Source organism: Carassius auratus, unplaced genomic scaffold (assembly GCF_003368295.1).
Source record: "Carassius auratus strain Wakin unplaced genomic scaffold, ASM336829v1 scaf_tig00024173, whole genome shotgun sequence".
Lineage (NCBI taxonomy): Eukaryota > Metazoa > Chordata > Actinopteri > Cypriniformes > Cyprinidae > Carassius > Carassius auratus.
Window position 1 is genome coordinate 491,983 of NW_020525323.1, and position 8,216 is coordinate 500,198.

The window sequence follows — 8,216 nt, forward strand, 5'->3', positions numbered from 1 at the left end:
GAAAAATCGCCAGCCTGAATCCTCTTGTGACATCTTTCATCAGAGAGCTTGTTGAATTCGATTGGCCAAATTATTGAAAGAAAACACGACTAAAACATGTTTTTACTGTTTGATTTGTTCTGCTTTTCAGAATGTTTTTCAGAAATTTTTAGCCATGTTACAGATACACAGAATGAATTCAAACACATTTGTAGAATGTACTTTTTAAAGTAAATGTTAAATAATGAAATAGTTAAACAATGAAACAGCACATTTTAATGACAAATGTTCATGAGAACTTATGCATTTTTGGGGGATTAAAAAACGTATAGTTTACAGCTAGTGGTTTTTCATTCGTTAAACATCAGTTACACCTGTTGTTAATTTCATTAATTGGTTCGTCTTTTTATACTCTGTGTTTGGTTTTGTTGCTTTCTGAGTATTTTGAGTTCTATATTAAATAAAACTTTGACTGCTGCGATTAGATCAGTTTCATCCAACTTTATTGCAACCTTACCAGTGACATGTAGATTCAAATTTTATTAATTTTGTAACAATAAAGCAAATGAAGCTAGTCCCAAATCTACAAAAAAAGTCTGAGTAATATGAAATCAATTCTAGTACTGTAAATAATAATACAGTACTTGTACTGTAAATAATAATACAATATACAGTATTATTACTGCATATTAAAATACAGTACTTGTACTGTAATTGAAAAATACAGTACTCATACTGTAAATAGTAATACAGTATGCATTATTATTACTGTACATGGAATTACAGTAATGATACTGTAAACTATTTTACAGTAAGTTACTGGCATCCAGCTGCCAGTAAGTTACTGTAAAATTTACAGCAACCCTTTTACAGTGTATGCTCATTAAAGATTGTTTATGTGCATTTCCTAGTCTTCTTGGCAACATTTATTTATTAAATAATATAACCGACATATAGACAGAGAATGCAGCCAAACACATTTTTGGATTTTTAAAGAGGCAATTCAGTATTATGAAAGAAATATTCCAAATCCACAGTGTCATTTCACTTCTCATATTATTGTGTGATGGAAATCAGGGGTTAGAAATGACATTCAAAATATTTTAGAATAAAACAACCACTTGGAAAGATATCATTTTATTCAGCAAGGATGCATTAAAAAGTATTGACACTAAAGCAATTTGTAATCTTGCAAACATTCAGATTTCTATTTTAAATAAATGTTTCTCTTTTGAACTTTCAATTGACCAAAGAATTCGAAAAAAAAAATGTGTAATGGTTGATTAAGCAGCACAATTTTTTTTTTAACACTGACAATATTAACAGATTTGTACTTAATCATCATATAAGAATGATTTCGGAAGAATCATGTGACGCTAAAATTGGAGCAATGGCTGCTAAAAAAATTCAGCTTTACAATCACTGAAATAATCGATATTTTAAATATATATCAAAATAGAAATTTGTAATTTTATATTATTTTACAATTTGTTATACTTCTTATATTATACATTCGAATAATATTCACAACTGTTTTTAATATATTTTTCGATCAAATAAATGCAGCCTTGGTGAGACTTCCTCAAACACATGTCAAATACTGTGGATATTTATTAGATAAATAAATCTGTGAATGGAAAAAAATGTAAGTGCCAAAGTTGAACAAACACCACTGATCTATAGATGTTCTCTATTATAGATCAGTGACAACCCCCCAGTTTTCTAAGGGTCTGCCTTCAAACAGTGAAGACAATATGACTACATAAACTATGCTATCAGCAATACATGCAATGCAGGTTCATTTGTAGATGTGTTCAACCCCATTCTTCCCGTTCGTTTAGAGAGCCTTATCCACCAGAGACACAAAACACTGCGGTCAGCAATGTAACCCAGGGCTGGTACCCACTTCCAGCAGCAGGGCTTTCTAATGGATTTCTTCAGATCTATAAACCTTCTGATTTCTGGTTATGCACTCAGTGTGTTGAAGCACCACACAAGGTGTAGGCTTCACATGAAAACTACTCGACCGAGTGATGCAATACATTTGCAATGGTGACACACACATTTAGATGGTGGATGAGTGGAAACTGTATGCATGAGATTACAGCACAGCATGACGGGTAGAACCATGAAGACAATGGGACTTTTATCAGTTTTTATCAGTGTGTTTATGTTTGTGTGTTACTCACGAAATACAGGAAGTTGTTGTGTTCACAGGCACACAGGTTTCGAGTCTCATCTTGCTGGATCATACTGTCATTTCATTCCATAATTTAAATATATTTATACATTTCTTATTCAGTATATTGACAATATATGTGATATAAATACTTTTATTGTTGTTTATTCATGGTTATGGATGCTTGTTGATGTGCAGGTTTTTTTTTTTTTTTTAAGAGTGAAAGTGACATGACATGTGGCCAAGTATGGTGACCCATACTCAGAATTAGTGCTCTGCATTTAACACATCCGAAGTGCACACACACAGAGCAGTGAACACACACACACTGTGAACACACACCCGGAGCAGTGGGCAGCCATTTGCCCGGGGAGCAGTTGGGGTTCGGTGCCTTGCTCAAGGGCACCTAAGTCATGGTATTGAAGGTGGAGAGAGCACTGTACATTCACTCCCCTCACCTACAATTCCTGCCAGCCTGAGACTCGAACTCACAACCTTTGGATTATGACTCCATGTTGTGATCCCATTGTTCAATTTAAATATATTGTGATTTCATTCCTAAGTGTAAATATATTTATACATTTTAAATATATGTAAGTCTAATAATATTATGTAACTATATGCTTTATAGGACTTGGACGGTTAAATACACACACTTGTATCTGTTTAAATACCAATGTCTATGAGTAACCTAATAAATACATTTATTTAGGTATTAAGTGAAAGCCAACAGCTGAGAAAGAAAACAGTATATTGGATCCGGTCAGCTCTTAAAGTGACAGCAGTCTAATATTCCTGCTTAATCAAACAACAAAATAGAGAAAATCTCTCACTCTACACTTTATTTTAAGGTGTACTTGTTACAGTGTTATTTTACATTTAAGTACTGAGTAATATTAATTTACTACATGTACTTACTGTATGGTTAGGATTAGGGTTTGGCTTAGGGTTACTTACACGTAAATATGCATAACTAACTTTTATTATAATAGTAAGTATATGTAACGTGCAAAAAATATATTTTAAAATAATGTTTTACCGAATAAATATATATTTAATTCAGACAGTGAAGAATATGCAGTTTTATATATATCTGATTCCTTAATACAATGTATAGCATTTCTTTTTGATTCCTCCTACTGTAGTATTTGTCCTATATAGCTTATTCTTATTTATTCACTGACTGTTTACTTGTCTTCACTGAGATTGTTTTGTTTATATATATATATATATATATTGGCGAGTATTATTATTATTATTTTTTTTTTTTTTTGTGATATTGACACTGGTAACTAGAATTCTGAAATTTCCATGGTATCAAGGTATCATGGTATCCATGGACCTTATTTAAATAAAAAATAACTATTTCAGGATATATATTGCTACAGTGAAACAAAATTTGTCATATAATGATAAGATGTCATTCATATTGCCTAGCCCTACTCAAGTCTGGCCTGGCAATGTTGCAATCCCATTTCTCACTTTAAATATATAAACATATTGGGATTCCATTCAATTTCATTTTAAATATTTTTATACATATTTTTATATTTTAATATTAAATATATTTAGTGTTGTACATTTAGGGTTATGCTTGTGCATCACATACACACATGCAGCTGTTGTGCTCACAGGCACCCAGGCTCGACTTTGGGCTGACTGAGTGCAATCCCATTCATATGTACATCAAACAAACCTCTAAAAATGAAGCCAGAGTTAAAATAGACCATCTAAAATCGATTCATCCAGCTAAAGTTTTTCTTTATAAGGCCGTTCTGAAGTGCCGCATTCACTGCGAGGCAGCGCCAATGATCATATGTACTAAATGCATCTGTTATGTTGGCAGAGTTAAGCAGGCATCTGGTCTTGCGGTTGGTGTATCAGCTGTTGACTCAGTGGACTGCCCCTGTTTGTGGGCCACTTGCCCAAGAGCGTCCAACAATCGTCATTACACAGAGATCAAGCATGGCCTATTTGAGCCTACTCGGAGGATGATCACCAAGGTTACCACGGCGTACAGCAGCCGAGAGGTTTCTCGTCTCTCTAACGCGCTATAAAACCTGTGGTTTCCTGTTCGTGCATGTGTGCCTCGTCCACTCCGGGTGATTGGAGAGAGGGATACGGCGAACTCTGATCTGCTTTGCCTTCCTGAGCTGTCAGGGCTTAGAGATTTCACAGACTGTGAGAAGTCTGCGCAAAAGAGATCGGTGAGAAAAACACACATTTCTTTACGTAAACACGCCGTTTGGCTTGAGCCTGTGGAGGAGGGGAGTATTCAAGCTGTTCTTGGAGTGACAGCTTTTATCTTCCTGCATTATCTTCAAGAGCAGTTGTGACAGGTTCAACAAATGGGTCGCTTATGATACGTTATTGAAATCTTTGATAAAGCATAATGCTGTCAAAACAATATCATCACCATTTCTGTTTACGCACTTTCACTGATGCATTTTGCGAGTTATGGGTTTGGTTTTCATTGTAGTTTTTTGTTTTCATTTTCATTTTGGGGTGAACTATCCCTTTAAGAACAACAAATGGAATATATATTCTTTCTTTCTGTATTTTTATATCAATATGGTATGAGGTTATCCTATACAAACGTACACAAATACACACATCAAGAGGAAACATTATCCAGACCTCTCACAACACGCCCTTATTGACAAAGGAAGAGGTCAGCCCTTAATAACACTCACAGAAAGCTAACCAGTGTCTTTAAAGGCCAGTTCGTGAACTTCCTGACCCTGAATGTGATTAGGAAACATAGTTTATTGGCCTGTCTATAATGCGCTCGTCAGTATGCCATTGCTATGAGTAGTTGCCTGTCACCGCGCCACAACTGAAGTGAAATATTCTTCACTTTGCTTTAATTAGTATTCTCTGATCTACACGTCTGCGAATCTCCACCGAGCATTGTGGGGATACTGCATCGCCATAGAGACTCCTTTCAGCCGATGCTTTGTGTTCAGAAGTGGCCAATCAAATCTGGCTATTTTATATAAACTATCCAGCTTTAAAGTATAGACTCAAGCTGGAAGTGCGTCCTCGACAGAGTGCTGTCTGATCTGCTGTGGACACGAGTGAGCGTGGAGTGGTGTAGAGAACGCCGCTCTAATGTCGTTGAGAGTTTAACAGCAGTGAGAGCTTCAGTTACGGGGAGAAAAGGTGCAATAATACTCAGCCAGGCGGCATGCTAAACTGTGACTGTGCTACGGTGAAGCAGGACAGGTGAAAGCAAAGTTGCTTAGCAACCTTTGTCCTTGATATATCTTTCCTTTTTGCCTGTATTATAATGTTTCGGTATAAATATGAAAGGATGTGCTTTCATAAATAGTGTGATGTGTGTTTGCAGGAGCCAGTCGTGTCAGATGTTGCATGTTGGATATAGCTGACAAAGAAAATCAGTGTTTATTAGGATTGCTAATCAAAGTGCTACGACAACATGAGCTTGGGTACAATTTTATTCCACATCATAAACCCCCTACAACTGTAAAATTAGAGAACACCGCTGACAAAATTTCCTCTCAAACTTTGTACTGTATATGTAATACTGTATATTTATTAATGCCAAATCAATTTGGTAACACTTTAGTATTGGACCAATATCACCATAGTTGCTTATTAGACTGCCTATTATTTACATACTGGCTGTTTATTAGTGTTTAAGAAGCATACATTTAGATTTAACATCTATATCTATTTTTGTGTTTTATATAAATAGTAATAACAAAAAAATACATATTTTATTATATAATTAGTTGAAATTAAGTAAACATAAATTCAAGTAAGATGCTAAATATTTGTATTTATTTTAAATAAGTAATAATTCAAAAAAAAAAAATTTTTTTATAATATATCAATGCCGAAAAGCATTAAATAAATATATAAATATTTTTATTTAAATATATTGAATAAAAAGACTATATATATATATATATATATATATATATATATATATATATATATATATATATATATATATATATATATATGAATTAAAAAAGTATTTATTAACAAATGATGGGGTATTCATATTTAATATAATTTCTTATATTTAAATATATATATATACATATATATATATATATATATATATATATATATATATAAACTATTTATTTTAATATATTAAATATTAAGATATTTATTGAACATTTTGCATATTGTTATAAATGTAAACTTAGTTTTACATAGTGCAAATATGTTACGCAACAAATAGTGTGCATGTGAAAATCAGCATGGAATCTCAATAGAGCAGGTTACAAAATATTTTCTTTACGTTTGTACCTGGATAAAACGCTGTGACGTGGGAAATGCCGAGAAATGATACTGGCAATACAAAGACCATCAGTCACCAAGCCACCTACACACTTAAACACGTGATATCTGCTGCTAACCTTCCTTTATACAGTCATTGCGCAAGCCAGAGTCCAAAGTGGGGGATGCCATCAAATGCTGCGTTCGTGTTGCACCAGCAGAAACATGTCATCAATTAAATATTTCATCAGACTGTGATGACACAGGTGCACGAGAGTCAGCAATCAGCATGAGTTTCTGCATTTCCACAGGAAATTCTTTATTTCCTCTGTGCACAATGCTGCCCCTGACTTTTTTTGTTTTACACCAGTCAGACCCAATATGGGTCAGGCAGCCCCTCCTCGCTCATTCCCACCCCTGCAGCTCCAGCCGCACGCGAGTGCAGCATTTGCTGGGATGCTTAAAGGCTCTCCCTTTCCACCAGATTGCCATGTGAAGATTCATATTTTATTTAAAATCCAACAGGGAATGAATATGTGAATACATTTAGCCTGCTCGCTCATCATTACTGCAACTATTTACATAAGCACCGGAAAAAAATACATATTCCTCTGCATGAACCACATGCTTTAATAAGAATGTCTGGAAATGTACATGAAAACAGATTGATTCCTTATTTTATGGAGAATAAAATGGCTCCATTTATTTACAGGGTTTACGTGGTTTGTGCTTGCAACAGGACACAGTGATGGAGAAGGATTCTTATCACAGTGAGAGAAGCCATTGCCTGTCAGATATGAGAAGACAGTGCGTGGGTGTGCTGGGGTTAGAGGCTTGTGAAGCACAGGGCCCTGTTAACACCATCTCTCCCTCTCTTCATTTGTGCCACACTGGAACATCTCTGCTGTTGCAAAACCTCAACCAATGGAGCTCAAAGGAGCAGATGGTGTTCAAAAGACCTTAATGAGATATCCAGTGATAAAAGTTGACAGACGCATTGTCATCCCTATGGAACATTACATTGGTAACATGCTGGGAATCTCTTCAGAGAGCAAATATCAGCATTACTCTTTTCCAGTAACTGCTATTTTAGATTTAACTTAAAGGGATAGTTCACCCAAAAAAAATTAAATTCTGTCATTAATAACTGACCCACGTGTTGTTTCAAACCCATAAAACCTTAATTCATCTCCAGAACACCATAATGGTGGCAGACTGTCCTCGGAGATATATTTATTTTTCTTTTCTTTGTGCACAAAAAGTATTCTTGTAGCTTCATAAAATCAATGTTGAACCACTGATGCCACGTGGATGAATTAAAAATACCCTTAATACCTTTCTGGGCCTTGAACGTGTCAGTTATATTGCTGTCTATGCAGGGTCAGAAAGCTCTCGGATTTCATCAAAAATATCTTTGTGTTCCAAAGATGAACGAGGGTCTTCTGGGTTTGGAACGATATGAGGGTGAGTAATTAATGACAGAATGTTCATTTAGATGTTAAAAAAAATACCCTTAATACCTTTCTGGGCCTTGAACGTGTCTAATTAATGACAGTAATTAATGACAGAATGTTCATTTAGAATTTAGCATTTTACTACTAGATGCTTTAACAACTAGATGCTAACATCAACGGTACAAAAAATGTAAATTATCAATGGCAATTTGGGGAATTTTCTCATTGTAGCAGTGCTTCTATGCAAAATATTATGGGCAAAAAAAAAAAAAAAAAAAAAAAAATTCTATTTGTTAATAGTATGGGGAAACGAAGCACAAAATTAACAGAACAGTCACTTTCAAACCATA